The sequence below is a fragment of the Pogona vitticeps genome, chromosome 2 (assembly GCF_051106095.1).
Source record: "Pogona vitticeps strain Pit_001003342236 chromosome 2, PviZW2.1, whole genome shotgun sequence".
Lineage (NCBI taxonomy): Eukaryota > Metazoa > Chordata > Lepidosauria > Squamata > Agamidae > Pogona > Pogona vitticeps.
In genome coordinates this window covers 151,924,929-151,945,385 of record NC_135784.1, presented here as the reverse complement: position 1 = coordinate 151,945,385, position 20,457 = coordinate 151,924,929, and positions in this window count along the sequence as shown.

Here is a 20,457-nt window from a genome sequence, read left to right as displayed (position 1 = left end):
AGACTCGTTCTTCTGATAGGCACATTGCAAGAATTTTTGCAGATCACTTCTAATACATACAGTATTTCACTTCTGTGATTTTGCAATCCTAGTTGCCAAACCTAGAGGTAGATTCTATTCAGATCAGCAGATTATGTTTCTTATAAAGGCAATTTGAATTGGAGTGCTATTTACCTAATTAATGTGTTACAGTAATTTGTTCCTCTCTTTCATTCTCTTTTCCTTTCTCTTACACTATATTTAGGGAGTTAATGTAGGCACCTGGTAACTACACCTTGTACAACTCTGTTGTCTTGTATTTAAAAGACAGCAGGTTGTATCACAATTACTAATCTCAGGGTGGATTTGATTTAAATCAAATTAATTTGAATTATGATTTAAATCAAAAGATTTTTGTGACATTTATATAAAAATTGGTTTTTTATTAAAATCATGGTTTAAATCAATTTGATTTTTAAAAATCATTTATTTTTATCTTTCCTGCTGATCATGCTGTGCATGTTTCCATACATGACTCATTCATGTGCTTGAAATTAGGTCTCTGTTTGTATCAGTTTTTCATCATTCTTTATCCACAGAGCTTTGCAAATTTTCAGCAGAAATTTGTTTAATTCAAATCTGCAGCCATAGGAGAAGAGCAGAAAGGTATTCACCAAAGAGCATTAAAATAAACGTTTTAGCAGGGTATGCCAGATGCTTATTTGGATTTTTTCTGTTATAAAGGTAAGAGTTGACAGTAGGTACAAATTTCAAGAGGTGGAAAGGGAATTTTTTTTCTGCTTTTACTATTCATCTGCACCAAAAATGTGTTTGGATAGGAAACCTATTGGTTTCACAGAATTTTATTCCTGATCCCCCTTCCATGATTAAAATGAAAAAGTTGGCAGAAAATATAAAAACTTTTCAGTGATCAGCCAAAATTCTTTATAATATTAACCAAGGTTATCTAAGAGAATGGTGGAAAGCAGTAGCCATAACACGATCTCTGTTAATATGTCTACTTCAGTGATCTCAGTAACCCAACTTCATGCAACAGATTTCAAGTTATTTTTTCCTGCTAGGTAACAACCAGCAAGGTTCACCTTGGCATCAAATCAAAGAGTGGTGGTATTAACCTCTGAATGGAGACATTCATTTGCAGTGCCCTTAATCATTTCTTTCATATCTAAAAAATGGAATGTATGGGTTCTTGGCTGTTAAACTTTTGGCAGGTAGCAGACTGGCTTCAGAATAAGATAATTGTTGGTACAATTGTCTTTTCTCTGCCTCCCATTTCCCCTTCTTTTTGTCCTCTTGTCCTTGGATCCTACTTGACCTTTATATTTGTTTCAGGTTTTCTATGTTTTACTAGGAAAAGACTGTAAAATAGCCACTTAGACACTTTACCTCCTCAGTATGCAAATGTAAATAAATGTAATATAGGAAAGAAATCTTTTGTTTTAATATAAAAATGAAGCTGTCCAATTTTCTGTTGTACATTATATTAAAAGTTTGTTTTTATTCACGTAACCTCTCTGATCTTTTCTGTTGTGATTAATTCTGTTTTGAATGTACTGCAGCAATATGTATACAGTACTTGTATTTTAATGGCTGAAGTCCTGTTGGCATAGCTAAGGGTGATATTGTCACTAGCAGGGGGACATATTCAGTAATGAAAAACTTTGCTCTCCTGTGGCTTTTCTGACTTCAAAATTGAATGAAAGCAATTGGGTGGTAGGTGAAAGTCTTTTTATTACTGAAAATTTGCCTCTTCTTGGCAACATAGTCCAATATTTGGTGATTAAAGACTTCCTTCTCCCATCCCATGGCTCCCACAACTTCTACTCAATTAAAGAGATAACTCCCAAGTCAGAAAAGCCATGGATGGCATTGAAGGAAGAAGTCTTCCATTACTGAAAATCTCTCCCTGCTCATGATGTTACCATCTTTCCACAGGAATATCTATGCCAGCAGGATTTCAGCCAATATCAATTGAGGGAACGGAACAGAATAAGCAGATAGCAAAGACTGTCAATTCTCCACAGGGTTCACTATTGAAGTACAAAACTAGATAGCACAGGGATGATACAGAAAGAACTTCAGTATGCTAGTCCTATGTGCAGTGGTTATGTTAATGATGCCTGTAGGAAGTGCTTTTTATTGAGGAGAATCAGGCTTTGTTGTAAGAAAAAGGCAAGCAGTAGGATTTTAGTCAGAATGCTAATATGCAGCATTTCCTGTTCCTTAAAGAGATAGTTTGCACATTTCCCATGTGCAAATTATGTGAAAGGATGGGAAAATCCACACAACTTGTATTTACTGTATTGTTCTTTCTGTTTTTGTGTAATGTGCAAATCTTATTTGTGTTTACTTGAAAATAAACCCCACTGGGTTTACAAGAGTTTCACTCCCATTAAAATGTATGTAGAAATGGGCACTTAAGACAAATAGACGTGTAACGCTTTCAATATGGTGGAAGTTGCTTTTTGATAAGGTTCCAGAACAGAAGTTAGGTTAGAAGGGCCTTTTTTACAACTGGGGGATTGCACAATTCATATAGCCTTCTGGCACTTTACTCTCCCATTTTCTTATCCCTTTAGTCAGAATTTGAGGATGATGGATAAATTTGTGGCTAGACAGCCAAAGGCATTCCACACTTTATTGTTGGCTCATGTTGCTTTTGTATTGTTCCTTTTAACATTTCTTTAAGCACTTTTTATTCCAGTGTTTTACCCTTTTCACAGACAGTGAAACAAAAGCAGCAGTTGTGATCACTATTCCCTTCTGCCAATTATCTTTAAAAGGAATGGCTCTCTTTCCTCACTTTTTTTTTCTTCTCTTGCCTTCCTCCAGCAGGCTCTGGAGGCATTTCTCTGCCCCAGATCCACTCTCCCTTCACTGCACTGCCACGGTTGCGCCTGGAAAAGCCAGATACTCAGGTGAAGCAAAAGGCACCACTGGCAAAGATGGCAAAAACTTTAAATTCTGTCACCATCTTGTGTGTCAGCACGCCTCTCTGAGCTGAGCTCACTCAGGTCCAAAAGCTTGACATCAGTCCACTAAAGGTGGATGTGGAGAAGCAAAGAGAAGCAAGAGTGGCTCTTTCAGAGGAAGCAGGAGCAATGTGCATGCATAAGAGGCAAATCCACTCAAAGGGGTATAGAAATAACTAAAAACTCTTGGTTGCCAGCAATTCCAGTTCAGATTAAAATTATCTGTGGAACAAAAGGATTAAGATAAAACAGCATTGTGTATACCATATTTAATGTAATAAATATATAAAGTACAGTAGGACCACCTTATGTACGGGATCCGTATTCACTTATTCACGGTCGAAAAATATTGATAATAAAAGAAAAGATCCAGAAAAAAAATATTTTCACATGTATTAATAGAACTGGCCAGAAGAGGGGGCCAGAGAGCACACTATGAATACTTGTTAATGAATAATACATAACATGGTCTCTGGCACCCTCTAATGGCCAGGTCTGGTGTGATTGGGTTCTTTGTACTGTAATTCCTTGACAGTTCCAAATTTGGCACGGAAAAATAAAGCACGGGCTCTTGTAAACTGTTAACAGATTTATTTAACTTGTGTTCAGGGGTGTCAACGACAACTTCAGTAGGGTAAACATGATTCAAGTCTAACAACTGTCCTTCAAACATTGTGTGGTCTCCATAATAGGTGTTCCCTCTTACTATTGGGGAGCTGGACAAAAACGCTCTTTGTCTGTAGGATTCCTCATTGAGGCACTCTGGACCGCACAGATTGTGCCACAGTACGGGTGGCGAGCCTAATCCCCCTCCGGAGGTGGCTTGTTGTAGGTAGGGTCGGGACGTACCACCTTCTTCGAGCGACCCCGTCCTCTCAGGAAGACGACCACCATCTATTCCAATATCTCGGTGATCATCACCTCTCCTCCCCCAGGAAGTGGGTGAAGTAGCAGGCCTCCCACTCTGAGATTAGGGAAGTTTTTCAATAATTCACTCACTCACTTGCAGCTCCTTTCATCCTCCTTTTTCTCCCCTGTTGAAATCCAAAACTTCCGCTCTCCTGTCGCCCCTTTTATCTCCTCTTCCCACACAATCTTTAACTCCTCCTTTCCCTTCCACTAGGCAGACTTCTGTTTTAACCCTCTTCTATTTGATTCACTGTTCCTCCACTTCTTTCTCCCCTTCTTTTCTGATCACAACATTTTTGTTCTCTGGAGGAGATGACGCTCTCCTTTCCATCAACTCTCTTTCACATCTGGTAATGCATTGAATATATTTTTTCTGGGGCTTTTTCCCCTTTACCCTGCAATATATATACATGTATAGAATTCATTATTATCCACTTTTTTAATCTGCAGGAGGCTTGAAAACAATCCCCAGTGGATATGGAGGCCCTACTGTAATTGCAAATAAAAATAATGGTGGCAACTCTCCACCTATCCCCAGAAAACACTTTGTGATCCCCTTGGGGATCTCAACCCCTAGGTTGGGAACCCGTTCACTAGAATATGTAAATATGAAGGCAGTGACAATAAGGGCCATGCCTATGGCTAATATTTTACCTTCCACTATGAAAAGCTACCTCCCTGGAAAAGACTCTGTTGTTGGGGAAGTGTGAAGGCAGGAGGAGAAGGGGACGACAGGATGGGTTGGACAGTGTCATTGAAGTTACCAACATGAATTTGACCCAACCCTGGGAGGCAGTGGAAGACAGGGGGGCTTGACGTGCTCTGGTCCATGGGGTCACGAAGAGTCAGACACAACTTAATGACTAAACAAGAAGAAGAAGAAAAGCTACACAGCTGCATCCCGAAGCCTGTCCTTTTGGATTTATGCAGGCCTTGAGACAGTGGCAGTCTTAAGGAAGAGAGGAAGCCACGTATTATCAGGATTATAATATGACACATGTAAAAACAGGAGGCACAGCATCCTGCATGATCCTGCCTGGAATTTGAAATATTTCATTAAGGCCCTCTTGTTTGTCCCACCAGTCCGGGAGGTTTGATTGTTGTCTATAAGAGGCTAGGCTTTCTCTATAGCAGCACTTTGATTGAAAACTTCCTCCCAAGGGAAATCAGATTGCTATATACTTCCTACGTTTTCAGTAGGTAGTCAGGATTATTCTATGTAGCCTTTGGCTTTTAAAAAATAGGTTTTTAACATTAGCTGTTAAGTGTTTCTAAAGCTTTTTAAATAATGTTTTCTGTTTAATTATGCATCAGTTTGGGGGCCTTGGTAGACAATAAAATCAATAAATATCTCTAATAATAAATAATAGCAGGAGTAAGTGTATCTGTATAGGACACAAAGTAAGAGAAGGTTCTTCTACTGGGCACATTTCATTGGGAATATGCATAGATTGCTTTAAGCAAAGAGAACCTGGAGGGGGAAAAAAGAGTACTCTAAATCTTTTAAGAGTTGGGGAAACACTAGGTTAAGTGTGGAGTAGAGGTCAACCCCATGGTTCCTTATCCTTTGCTCCCAAGCCAAAACATTTACAGCCTAAGTCCAGTCTGCCCTATATTTCTCTTCCATGTATAGCATTCAGATGGTAAGCATCCAGAATAGACAGATGTGGAGCATAAGAAGGAGAGGAGGATAAAAGCTAAATCTTTTACTCTTGTGAAAATGTCATCTTACATTTCTGCTAGAGGATTTTCAGTGCCAGTAACAAGCTTATTCAGCTTGAAGTCTATTGGATATATGTAACAAAAGTTAAGGATCCCATCCTCCCACTCCCATCTTCCATTAGTTTAAGAGAATATATTTTCCCCATTTAAGCGGCTCTTTGCATAAGAGAAGGTTAACTGTTCATCCTATTTTCTGTGATTAAAAATCTCACCACATGAGCAGAGCATGTTGTGAGAGTATGTTCCCTGCTCCCCCTTTATCCCTTAACAACATTATGGTGCCTTACCTACCCTTAAGTATCAGCCAAATGCAATTAGGGGGTTAATTTGGGTGTGAGATGGGAGCTTGCCATCTGCTCCTCAATTTTGCATTTCAAAGGCACCCTTCTCCTTTAATTTTGATAGGCATTTGAGACAGATAGAATGTCAGCACAACTCAATGGCATTGCTTCAAAAACAAAGATCTTACGTGGAGGTGCACTACAGAGATAATATTGTATCATACGGAATCAAGGTATTACAATAAAATAATACATTCAGACTTGGTATTTCCCCTCCTATTTTCATATACTAGCAAACTTGTTCTCAAATAGTATAAGCTTATGTTGTTTGAGGACAAGCAGCTGAAGAGGATTTTTAAGGAGTTTGTTATTTGAGAGTTGTTTGAATTGTCTAATTTTAACCCAGAGATAGTTTTGCCCCCAAATGAAAAAATGTAGGCACAATAGATTTAGGAAGTGTACTCTATATGTTTTTTATACACATATGGTACAGAACATGAACCAGCAGTAGTTTCTACTTCTTTTTTAATTTTCATTAGATCATTCTACCAACCCTAAGACCCCATACATCTTTTCTGACTTCAAAAGCGAAGAAGGATTAGGTGTGATCAGTGCTTACATTGGAGACCTCCAGGGGTCCCGAAGCAGGACTAGAAGAGAGAATGCCTGGAGACCTGCTGCCAATCAGGATTGGCCTTACTGGGTGATAGGAACCAGCAGGCTCACCTGAGGTATGGCAGTTTAACACATTTGGCATTTCTAGATGTTCTGACAAGTTCTTACACATTATTCCAGGCCTTGTAGACATACATGGGGATTAACTATTGGGACCTCTTAAATACCGTGTTTCTCTGAAAATAAGACCTAACCTGAAAATAAGCCCTTGTATGATTTTTCAGGATGCTTGTAATATAAGCCCTATCCCCAAAATAAACCCTAGTTAAGTGAAACCCTGCCCTCCAGCAACCAGAAGAAGATGACATGAGTGTATTTGAATAAATGTAGATAGTTGTGCATGAAAAAAATAAAACATCCCCTGAAAATAAGCCCTAATGCATTTTTGGAACAAAAATTAATATAAGAACCTGCCCTATTTTCGGGAAAACATGGTAGATATTACCTTCTCTGGTACCTCAAAAAGCTTTTCAATAAAAGTTAGAATTCTTTCCAACTTCTCTGTTGCAGCTCAGTCGGCTTGATGAAAGTTTTTTGACCATAAAGTTTGTGCATCATACTAACTCAAATACAGTGGTGCCTCGACTTACGAATGCCCCTATGTACGACCATTTCGAGTTACGACCAGCTCCTGCTGCAAAATTTTGCTTCTACTTGCAACCGGAGCTTCCACTTACAAACAGAAAAAAGCAGGGGGGAAAGGCAGGAAATTCAAATTGCTAACTGTAGGAGGCAATGAGGCTGCTTCTTTGTAGCTATTGGAAATGGAGCTTCAACTTACTACCATTTCAGTTACATCCATCTTCTGGAATGGATTATGGTCATAAATGGAGGCACCACTATAACTAGGCATAAGGAATCCTAGTTATTTCCTTTTTAATACTGCGTAGGATGAGAAGGGGATTCCTCGGAATATCTTCCAAAGGATGGATGTTCCAAAGAACAAACGCAGAAGACGCAACCGTGCATAACTCACGTCATTCCAGGGGCTGCTTCCAAAATGAAATAAATAAATCTTTGTGCAATCTTCCTACAGCTGCTAGCCAGCTGTCCCCAGACACCCAGTTCTTTTGTTGATTCCTAACTGAAATATTTGGCAGCCAGTGCTGAGTCCATTTGTAGCTAAAAATTAAGACCAGCTGCTGAGAGCCCAAGCCACCCAAAAGGAGAATGTGTTTTGTGAAACTGTCAAATGCCCAGTTTACATAGGTGGAAAATTCAGCAACACTGGGTGGAAGAAGACTTTATCTGTACCTTTGAAATTCAGCTCTTTGATTGCATTTGTTTGCAGAATCATGGAATTGTAGAGCCGGAAGGGATCCCAAGAATCATTAAGTTCAGCAGATATATATAATTATTTATTTCTTAGCCAACTTGAACCTTCTGGGAGGTCAATATGTCACAAAAATAAAAGTACTTCAATGTGCATGTAGTCAAAAGCAGATACTCGGAACTCATGTAGAAGTGGAAGAGCTCTTTATTTATTTATTTATTTATTTATTTATTTATTTATTTATGATTATTATTATGATTATTATGATTATGATTATGATTATGATTATTATTATTATTATTATTATTATTATTATTATTTACAAACTTAAAAACATTAACAATCTAACATAATTAACGAAACAGACAAAAAAGAAAACTACCAACTAACCATCCTTCCTCCCCTATGGATCGGAGAATTCAGCGTTGTCTGGACCTCAGATGTCTTCAAGAGGATTTCAGTGAGCACTGAGTTCGCTATAAGCTTAAGTTTTCCCCAAGCTCCTTTCTTTTTCTGGGCCCAATTATGTATCAGCCTCCAGCTTTGCCTTATAAAGTCTCTTGGTTGATCCCGTAGTGCAGGGGTGGGCAATTAATTTCTATAAGAGGGCCACATGAAAAATCTGAACTGTGTTCGGGGGCTGAACCAACTTTACTTAAAAATAAAATGAAACACTGAAGTTATGGTTGTTTTTATTTTAAACTTGTTAATCTTCACAAATACTAAAGAGATTTTTTGTGGTATCTTAAAGATAAGCAACTGATCAACTTTAGACAAAAAGCTATAAATGGTTTTGATGTTCAGAACTGTCCGCGAGCCAGATAGGAACTGCTCGCGGGCCGTATGTGGCCCTCGGGCTGCACTTTGCCCAGATCTGCCGTAGTGCCTCTTACAGCATGTCTAGTTAATAGCTCATTCATCATTGGTGTCTCTACATTCTTCCATTTTTGGGCCCAGAAACTTAGCTGCTCTGAATATATACAGTAGACTATATTTAATTTTCTTTTCAATCATTTCTGGCATTATATTCAATAATAACATTTCAGGTTTAAAATCTAAATTTTGTTGAACAATGTCTTTTGCCATTTCCCAAACCTGTATCCATTTTTTTTCTTTTTCACATGACCACCACATATGATAGTAAGTCCCTGGATTTTTTTTTTACACTTCCAACAAACTTTTGCCAGCGTGCATGTTTTAAGTTTAATTGCAAACTGTCTCAACCTGTTGGAAAGGCAGAGTACAAGTATTCTGAAGAAATAAATAACTATAAACAAAAATATAGACGTGGAAGAGCTCTTGATTTTGTTTATAGTTATTTATTTCTTCAGAATATTTGTACTCTGCCTCTCCAACAGGCTGAGACAGTTTGCAGTTAAACAACTTAAACATGCACTCTAGCAAAAGAGTTTGAAGTAATTAAAATAGAACTTAAAAGAGTTCCGGTGAGATTTTACAAACTGGTAAAATTGCTGCTCCTGTCAATAGATATTTTGCAAAGTTATATATACTGTACATTAATGTCAAGAGCTAAAAATAGAATCCAGACATCAGAATTCTTTTTGAGGAGATCTTTAAAATATATAACCAGCCTGATGAAGAATCCTGCAGGAATTGAAAGCGTATATGTTATGATATTGTAGTAATCCAAGAAACATTTTCAGCCATGGTTTTGTATAAAAATAAATCCTTAACTGAATTCTTCAAAATGTAGCTTTATCTCAGCAGCTACAGACACAAAAGATGTCTCTGTAAGTATTCAATTGGCAAACAATGGTTAGTGGCAGTTTTGCCTCTGGATTTTAGAATTGTCTTGGGTAAATGGGTGTGCCTTCCAGACTGATCCATCTCTGTCTGCTGTAATAATTGGCTATGTCCTCGTGTTTCCCCACTAGACCCAATCTGCTTTACTGCCTAAGAGAAAAAGTTATCATAAAGGGGCACTGCTGCTGCTCTGACCTACTGCTCACACACTTGAAAAGGGTAGGTGAGCCTGTTGCAACAGAGTGGAGAAGGAAAAGAGCCACAGTCTCTGGAATGAGAAATCCCCTTCCCTGAAGCTGCCCCTGGCCTGGTATATTTGGCACCTACTGTACATGTATCTCTTATAGTGCTGAGCCAGGTCATTCTTGAAGATCTGTTGATCATCCCAGTTTTATGACAATAGCTCCACAGTGATTCAGAGAGCTAGGGAAAAATCAAGATTAGCTTGTGTCAAAAGTACCTTAGCCAGCGCTATGTACACCAGTGTTATTGACATATTGTCCGTAATCATATTGAATTATGCAATCACAAAATAACAATTGTGCAAGCAGTAGGAGACAATTCACTGTCTGTCTGTCACATGCCTTATAATTCTTTGGTTATACAATGAAGTATATGACCATTTGTGCTTTGGGTATATGACTGCAGTGGGCAATTGCGAAAACCATGCTGTTACATGCATGGTATTTCACAATAGGCTTTTGGCCATTATGTTTTAAGCACACTACTTCTAGGTTTGCATCTGGGTGCCTTGTTCTACTAGAAGTGAATGGATTTGGTTCTGCTTTTCTCTCATCGTTTAGTCGTGTCCGACTCTTCGTGACCCCATGGACCAGAGCACATCAGATTCTTTTGAAGAGGAACCCTATAATGGTGAATCTGCAGTTCTAGAAAGTGAAATGAAAGCTACTCTGAAAGAACAAAGAAGAAATAAATCATCAGGGATGGATGGAATGCCAATAGAACTATTTCAAGCCACAGGGACTGAATTTCAAAATTCTAACAAAAGTCCTAATGAATATGGAAAACAATGGCCAACAGACTGGACATGTTTGATATACATTCCAAACCTCAAAAAGGAGATGTCAAGGAGTACAGTAAATATCGGACCATTGCTCTAATTTCCCATGCAAGCAAAATGATTCTCAAGTTGTTGCAACAGAGGCTTTTTACTTTATACGGAGTGAGAAATGCCTGATATTCAAGTTGGATTCTGCAAAGGAAGCGGCTTTCAAGATCATATTGTAAGTATTCCATCACTACTGGAGCTCTCAAAAAAATTTAAGAAGAGAAAACGATGATAACAACATTGCTTAACAAGCAAAGGAAAGAAATATACAAAGCAAAGGAAATTGAGGAGGAGATCTGTGGATTCTTCAATGAACTATATAAGAAAAGAGAAGGAGAAGAACAGAGGATTGGAAATTATTGGAATAATATTCCAGAATGGAAACTGAATCCCCAACAATTGGAAAAAATGAATAAATCAATTACAAAAGAAGAGATTAGTGAAGCATGGAAGAAGCAAAAAAACGGTAAATCGCCTGGCCCGGATGGACTTCCAGCAGAATATTATAAGACATTTGAAGAAATCTTAAGCCCACACTTCAAGAAATTAATTGAAGATATACAGACTAAAGGAAAAATTCCAGACTCATGGAAAGAAGCACATATCTCCCTAATACATAAAGAGGGCACGGATAAAAGATCAGTCAAGAATTATAGGCCAATTTCTCTATTAAATGTTGATTATAAGATCTTCACAACTATCCTAGCCATAAGACTAAAGGAGATACAGTGGAGTCTTGACTTGAGAACTTAATCCGTATTGGAAGGCAGTTCTCAAGTCAAAAAGTCTGTAAGTCAAGTCTCCATTGACCTACAGTGCATTGAAAACCGATTAATCCCGTAACAGGCCGTTTTTGTTCCATTTTGGTTTTTTTCTGGTCTGTAAGTCAAATCTCAGTCTGCAAGTCAAACCTAAATTTTGCGGCCAGAGAAGTCTGTAACTCAAAAAGTCTGTAAGTCAAGCCGTCTGTAAGTCAAGGGTCCACTGTACTTCAAACAATAATACATAAAGACCAAACAGGCTTCCTATCTAAAAGGAAACTATCCTCAAATATAAGGACAATAATAGACACATTGGAATATTATGAATTGCACCCAGGAAAACAGATGATGCTAATCTTCCTGGATGCGGAAAAAGCCTTTGATAATGTCAACTGGGACTTTATGTTTTCATTACTGGAGAGAATGGGCATACAAGGAACATACCTGAAAATGATCAAGGCAATATACACCAAACAAACAGCCAAGATAAAATTGAACGGTAACTTAACTGGAAATATACAGATCGAACAAGAAACAAGGCAGGGCTGCCCATTATCTCCCCTATTATTCATCTTAATATTGGAAATACTCAACAGACAAATCAGGAATAATGAAACTATTAAAGGAATTAAAATTGAGGGAGAAGAATTCAAGTTACAAGCATATGCGGACGACTTAGTGATAATATTAGAGAATCCTATGGAAAATCTTGAAGCATTGATGGAAGTTATAGGAGAGTTCGGGCAGGTGGCAGGCTTTAAAATAAACTATCAAAAAACAAAATTTATGACAAAAAATATAAAGCAAGAAGATGTGGAGAAATTAGCACAGAACTCCAATTTTGAGGCAGTGAAAAAAATCAAATATTTAGGGGTGATCATCACCAGAAAACCAAGCAATTTAATGAAAGAAAACTACTTGGCAATTCAGAAAGAAATTCAGAAAAATCTGGAGGAATGGAGCAAACTACAAATCTCATTTATGGGAAGAGTATCAACAATAAAAATGATGATCCTACCTAAACTTTTATTTCTATTTTCAAATCTCCCAATATTACTGAACTTTAAATATTTCAAGGACTTGGACAGACTAACAGCAAACTTCCTTTGGAATCACAAGAGGTCAAGAATAAAGCTTAAACTGTTGCAAGATTTGAAAGAAAGAGGGGGAGTGGGCGTGCCGAACTGGTTACTATATTACAAGGCTTGTGCAATGACTTGGATTAAAGAATGGATAACTCTAGAAAATCAGAGACTGTTGAAATTAGAAGGACACGACTTAAAGATGGGATGGCATGCATATGTATGGTATGGAAAACTCAAAGAACACTCTCAGTTTGAAGAGCATATTATTAGAAAGGCTTTAGGGATGGTATGGCAGAAATTTCAAGCACAAACCTACGAGAAAATTCCAATGTGGGTAGCACCAATAGAAGCATTTTCATTAAAAACCCTGAACCAGAAAGGAAGGTTAACCACATATGAAAATCTGTTAACAAAAGAGTTGGAGATAAGGGATAAACAAGAGCTCGAAAAAATGGGTATAGCGGTGGACTGGTGGTCAATGGCAAAATTAGAATCAAGATATAAAAAAGATAGGGCTGTGGGTTTTTTCAAGGGCAAAGTCCAGGTAGACCGATTGTAGTTGTATACGGATGAAGCAATGATTAAGAAAATGTATACCTATTTACTAGAATATGAATTAGAGGATGAGAGGGTGAAAGAAACAATGATAAAATGGGCAAAAAAATTCGGGTACAATGTAGACCTTGATAACTGGACTAAGATGTGGAAAGAAAGCTATAAGATTTTGAAACCAGCAAATCTAAGAGAAAACATACTCAAAATGTTTTACCGATGGCACTATACACCTCTAAGATTAGCAAAAATGTCAGAGGGTAACAGTAACATATGTTGGAAATGCAGAAAAAATGTAGGAACTTACTATCATATGTGGTGGACATGTGAAAAGGTCAAAATTTATTGGACACAGGTATGGGATCTAGCAAAAGAAATTACACAGCAGAAGTTAGAGCTAAAACCTGAAATGGCATTATTGAATGTCATTTCAGGAGTAAATGATAATAAATTGAAGCATTGTCTTATGTATATACTCACAGCAGCTAGATTACTCTGGGCCCAGAAATGGAAAACAGAAGAGGTTCCGACGATGGAAGAGCTGCTAAAGAAGCTATGGGACATGGCAGAGCTGGACACTCTATCAGAAGCACTACGGGAACAGCCAAGAGACTATGTTAAACAAAGCTGGGGGCTAATATATTCTTGGGTCCAGAAGAAGACAGGAGTTTAGGGTGAAATCTATGATATATGTATGAATTAATTTAATATATACTGTAAATGGATATAGGGAGAATAGAGGGGCTAATGAGGCTGGAATCTTTGATTCCAAAGGGGGGTGGGGGCACTTCAAATAGAGGGGTTAGTTAGGTTTTTCTTTCCTATATATGTAGTATGGTTTTTTCTTCTTCTTCTTGTCTCTCCGCTTTTGTCTTTTTTTTATTTGCCTTTTTTTTTCTTTTAGTGTTTTATGGCTGCTTGTATGTTAGAGATTATTAATTAATAAAATTCTTTTTTGGGGAAAAAAATTTAAGAAGACCAGTTGATGCTTTACAGACTGCAGCAAAGCCGTTGATTCTGTGGACCATAAGAAACTGTTTTTTCCTGAAAGAAATGGGTAGGCCTCGGCACTTGATTGGAGTCTTGACAGCACATAATTACAGTAAAATCCTCTTTAGGAATACGGCATTGGACGAAGATAACCATTGAGAATCTTTGTAAGTATATCACTAATTTACATGTAACATGTATATTCTCCAGTAAGCACACGGCACCAGATGTGGTTCTGTTCCTTATCCTAACTTTTTTTGGGGGGGGGGGTAAGTCACACTGAGACTGGCTGGTCTGAAGTCACCTATGAATTTTATGGCTATGGAGATGTGAGTCTGGGTCTTGCAAGTCTCTGTTCTCTCTTAACATACTAACATCACCATCAATTCCTCTTGCCTTGGACTGAGCTGTCTCACAACCAGAATTTAGTTATTTTTGTTCTAGGAGGCCATGCTACACCTTGTTCCTGCACTTATCTGTTCCTTGGCAATCAAATGATATGAATCCATTCTGAGGGCTGGACTTTCTAGTGTTTACTGGAGCACTTTTAGTATTTTTGGACTTGCATCTGAACTCACTAAAACTAGGAACAATTCCATTTGCAAATAGACCACTAAAAGCAAACTTGAGAGTTCAATGTTGGAAACGACTGTGCATCCTTTCTAATTTCTCTGTGGGAGAACAAAAAACTTGGTGGTTTGTTTTTTGTAACTGTTAGTAAGCATCACATGAGTAGGAACTAGATTCCCAGCAAAGACCTGGATAAGGATGGTATGGCAAACGTTTATACAACAAGCAACAGAGGTAAAATCTTCACTCCCAGAATACTAGAACCAGAAGTGCAGACTTGACAGTGGTTGGTTCATAGCAGACAAGAGAAAAGATTTCTCAGTTTCATACAGAATAACCCATGCAATTGATTGTGCTATGATGAAGTGATTGCTACTGGCATCAGCTCCTTTTTCAAAGAGGTACAGCACAATCTTATGAATATTTACCTAGAAATGCTAAATCTTTGGTGTGCACAAGATTCACAAAATACAGATGATCGATGCCTTTTAATGATGTAACCATTTTCAAAAAGGTAGCCCTGTCAGTCTCTGTGTTGTTTTATTATGTGCCAGCAAATCTGACCTGATTTATAGCGACACCAATGACACTTTCAAGGTAAGTATTTAAGGCATGGGTTTATGTGTTGCACTCTCCCAGTGAGTTTCCATGGCTGAGTAGGGATTTGAACCCTGGTCTCCAGAGTTCTAGTCTGTCACTCAATCTGCTACACCACACTGGGTATATACCAGTCTGTCTCCTATATGTCACAAAACAAAAATGAAACATAAAATATCATGGTCCATTCAAGACGAGCAGATTTAGCTCGGTATGGGTTTTCATCATAGGGATCCTTCAGTCTCCAGAGACTATGGTAACATGCTCTGAATCGAAGAGTGTCCTCTCCAGAGCATGAAGCCTGGGTAAAGTAATATGGAGGATTGGCTGTTACCCAAGCAGCAAATTCCCCCCTCTCCACATTGCTGAAATGGTCCAATGGAAAGGCAAGAGCCAACACAACTGATTCCAGCAACGTTGCAGGAGTTGTCAGAAGGACACAAACTGCCTCCGGGACTCCAGCTCCGGATTTTGCCTCAAGGTTAACTCCTGAAGCCTTTTCCATGATTGGATATAGCCACAAGGCAGTGGAGGTTTGAAATTGGAGTTTTCCTTCTCCTAGATGGGCTGCCTTCCATGGCTGACGAGCCCCACGTACCCGGTCTGCTCTTTAATAGTGCGGAAGTATGATCCAACCCTTAGAACTTTCTTGTCTCCCAGGTGTGTGCAAATCTAATTGGCTTTCCTATTTACCATACTAGGGCCAGAGACAGAATCAGAAAGCTCCACCCCCTAGGCCCCACCTCCAGGCCATGTGGTGGGGGAGACAAAATGAAATACCAGGAAAAAAACTCAGCAAAATATCCATGCAAGCATACCTGGCTTTCACCCTCAGCCCAGCTTCCTAGGGAAAAGGGTCCAGCGTCCTGGAACATGCTCATTTAAAGCAGAAATCCCCACCCCCTAGGCCCCACCTCCAGGCCATGTGGTGGGGGAGACAAAAAGAAATACCAGGAAAAAAACTCAGCAAAATATCCATGCAAGCATACCTGGCCTTCACCCTCAGCCCATGGGTTTTCATGGACTAGTTATTGAACTTTTTAATATGCTTACCTTTGTTTCAGAATTACAGTCTAAGGCTGTTTATAATTAAGTTTTTTTAAATGCCATAAGTCATTAAAATTACAGTATTTCTGGCCATCTGCAGAAGTAAATTGCTGCTAGTCAAACAAGCAGTGACTTGTAGCAGCAATTTACTTCTGGAATTTACAGTACATAATTGCATTTAACATGGGCATCACTGATTGTAGGATTATGACATTAAAATAAAAAGCTACAAATTATAATGTTGCATTAGATCCATCATAATGCTAATCACACAATATTTTTGGGATTAGATGAGTCCCATTCATATATCTTTAATTCCTGGAAATAAGCCTTTAATTACAATCAGTATAGTGCTAATACAGAGGTAGTATAATCACACTCTTGTGAGCCCCCCTGGACTGCAAAGAGAACAAACCTATCAATTCTAAAGGAAATCAATCCTGAGTGCCATCTGATGAGAAGAGAAGACTCCCTGGAAAAGCCCCTGATGTTGGGAAAGTGTGACGGCAAGAGGAGAAGGGGACGACAGAGGATGAGATGGTTGGGCAGTGTTATTGAAGCTACCAACATGAATTTGACCCAAATCCGGAAGGCAGTGGAAGACAGGAGGGCCTGGCGTGCTCTCTTCCATGGGGTCATGAAGAGTCAGACACAACGACTAAACAACAACAAATAATCACATTGGAATAGTCCAGTTTTTAAGCAGGGTACAGTATTGAAAACATGGAACAAATCCAGAGGAAAACAATCAAGTTGGTAAAGGTAATGGAAACCAACCTCTCTGAAAAACAGGTTAGAGGGAGGTGACACAATAGTAATAGCCAGCTGTTTAAAGACCTCTTGGCAAACTTGTTTTGTTTCACTCTAGAAGGTAGGACCTGGACCTATGGATTCAAGTTACAAGAGAGGAGATTCCACCTCATCATTAGAATTTCCTGATGGAAAGAACTGTTCTTTGTGAAATGGCCTGTCTTGGAAGGTAGAGGAGACTTTCATTTGAAATCTTTAATTTGGATGGTCAAGGGTGAGAAACCTGAGTTTCTGGGCCCTTGCAAGTCCCTTCAGCTACAGTTCTATGATGTCATACACTTACCCCTCTACATCTCTACTAGGTGGCACTGAAATCATATCCAGTGTAATGATCAATTTGGACACAGGACACCGTAAAGTACACCACCATCATACCTATGCTAACCAAAATTTGTTTCTTCAACAAGAACAAAATTGCATGTGGGTTGCATAATAAACTTTCAACTTTCCCAGATCACACAACCTGTGTTGAGAATAATATCTTCATATTCGCAAAGGCTTTTACGGCCGGGATCTAATGGTTGTTGTGGTTTTTTCGGGCTCTTTGGCTGTGTTCTGAAGGTTGTTCTTCCTAATGTTTTGGCAATCTCTGTGGCCGGCATCTTCAGAGGACAGCACTCTGACAACACAGAGTGCTGTTCTCTGAAGATGCCGGCCACAGATACTGGTGAAATGTCAGGAAGAACAACCTTCAGAACAAGGCCAAAGAGCCCGAAAAACCCACAACAACCAATATCTTCATTTGTTTTATGAGTTTGGGACCTATATGTTTACTTTGTTTTAGGAGTTTGGGCTTTATTGTCTGGGGAATGGTGGATGGGCAGTCAGGGGTTATAATATATTGTAATGACCACCCAGAGTAGTGCCCCCCCCAAGTTAGGAGGAATAGAAGGGGGAGAAAGAAAGAAAGATTTCCACTGTGTCATTCCAACACTTTTATTTGGATGCAAGCTACTGTCTATCTTACATGTTCGGGTCAATTGTAGCCAACAACCTAGAAAGGACTAAGGAAATGAAATGGTGCACCGTAGAATAAGCATTGGGGTATCCCAAATCATACAGTCACACATCTAGAAGAGTATCTTTCACATGGTGGGGACAACATGTGGCCGATCCAGAGGTGTGTGGATTACAACTCCCACCAGCCCTACTCAGCATTGTCAGTGGTGATGGATGATGTGGATTGCAGTCCAGCAACATTAAAGACCCATGTTCCCTATCACTGGCTTATTATAATATAGCTCCAACATTAGAGCCAGTACAGTACACAAGCACATAATGGTGAGGGTGGGGAAACACTACCGTTCCCATCCTCCAGCAGCCCAGCTGATGACCAAGAATGGGTAACAGGTTTCCATCCTTTCAGCTTTGATCCCTGGTACTGCCCAAGCATAGGATATCATGGGAACATCGGAGGGCTACTTCATCCTAAAGCAAAATCATTGAGCCATTCAGTCCTGTATTGTCAATTCTGATTGACAATATCTTTGAGTCTGGATTGCACTGCAATTAGTTTTTGTAGTAAAACAAGGTTTCGCTTGTAACTGACAAGAAAACATAAGGCTGCATGCCATTTGTATAAAACCCAAAGACAATACAGTGGACCCTCTACTTACGGAATTAATCTGTATTGGAACGGTGGCTGCAAGTCGAAAAGTCTGTAGGTCGAATCTCCATTGACCTACAATGCATTGAAAACCGATTAATCCCATAATTGGCAGTTTTTATTCTATTTTTGTTCCATTTTGGTTTTTTCTGTTCTGTAAGTCGATTCTCCGGCTGCAAGTCAAATCTAAATTTTGCTGCCAGAGAAGTCTGTAACTCAAAAAGTCTGTAAGTCGAGCCGTCTGTAAGTCGAGGGTCCACTGTAGTGGGTGATATTTTAATTTTATTACTAAAATACTACAAACAGAATCTAGTTTTGTACTCTGCAGGGATTTTCCCCCTTCTGGGTATTACAGACCTGGTGTGGTGTGGAAGTAACAATAATGTTCCAAAATCCATGGCCAGATGTTCAGGCCAGGTTTTGTCATTTGAATTTAGTTCCAAAATCAGAGGCAGAGAATCAACCTGGACGTGGTAGGTTTCAGATGTAGAGCAGAATGAGTTCCCTTTGGTGGTTCCAGCACTGCCTAAGCTGGACCCCCATTTTGGAAGTAGAATTAAACAAGGAAGCTTGACCTGCACATCTGGCTATGGATTTTGGAATTTTAATGTTTCTTCTGCACCAGCTCCAGCTCTGTAATGCTCAGCCTGGTGAAGACAGCTACCTACAAGAGTCGACTCAAAAGCTAGTTTATGTTGCTAGTAGTCTAATGAAGACACTGTATTGAATTATCTAGAGTGGTGCAGTGGAAACAGTGAGGGACTAAGAACATCTGCGTTTGAATGCGCAGTCGGCCACGGAAACTCCCGAAACTTGGTGGGAGGGGGGGCTGGAAACACTCCTTAACTTGAAAGTCCTGTTAGGATCTTTACAAGCCGGTTCAGACTTGACAGCACGTAACACACAATCAAGATATCAGCCACGCTCGTCTCCTGAAATTGAGTCTGATTGTCAGCAGAGGGCGCTAAACCACCGCGTATTGCCTTTACTTTTTAAATCGCAAAAGAAATACTGGATTAAAATTAAAAAATACATACGCGCGTGCAAATGTGTGCGTCTTACGTCTGTGTATTACACACACATTAATTGGCTTGCAGTCACGATTCACGTTGTGATCTCATTCTGTCTACGTACAGACAATAAATATGTCTTACAATAAATAAACTCGTCCTTAATTTTATTCTTTATTTTAGTTATATAGAGTATAGACCGTTCGCTAGACATTATACAGTATATGTATCCAGAAAAAAAGCGGCGGTGGCGGAGGGATGTTGTCATGGAAAAAGGGAAGGGAGACCCTTCCGAGAGCTTATTCTCCTGGTCTGTCCCGGGGGGGTCTTGTCCAAAGCGAGAGAGCGCGAGGGTGGCGGGGGATCCCTGGGAGACTTTCCCGGAGTGTCCCCTTTCGTAGCAGGAGCGTCGCCGTGGTGTCCCCCAAGGAGCGCTCTCGCCGCCGAAGAAGGCAAGGCAGGCGGCAGGCCAAGCTCTGGCCACCCTTCCGCGGAGACCCAGCGCGACCTGAGCCGCGCAAACCTGTCGCCTCTCGTCCCTTGCGGCGAGCCCCCACACCCTCGCAACCACGGAGCCCGGACGCCGGCGGGGCCATACGCGTGTCTTCGGGTGGCGTGTGAAAGGGGGCGGGGGGGAAAGGCGGGCAGGAGGAGGCGGCGTTTCGGTGAACGGTGGCTGACCTCCAACGAGAGCCTCGAAAGTATTCGGAAAAGAATAGGAATCCCCCTGGAAAGAAGTCCAAGAAAGCGACATATATGGACAG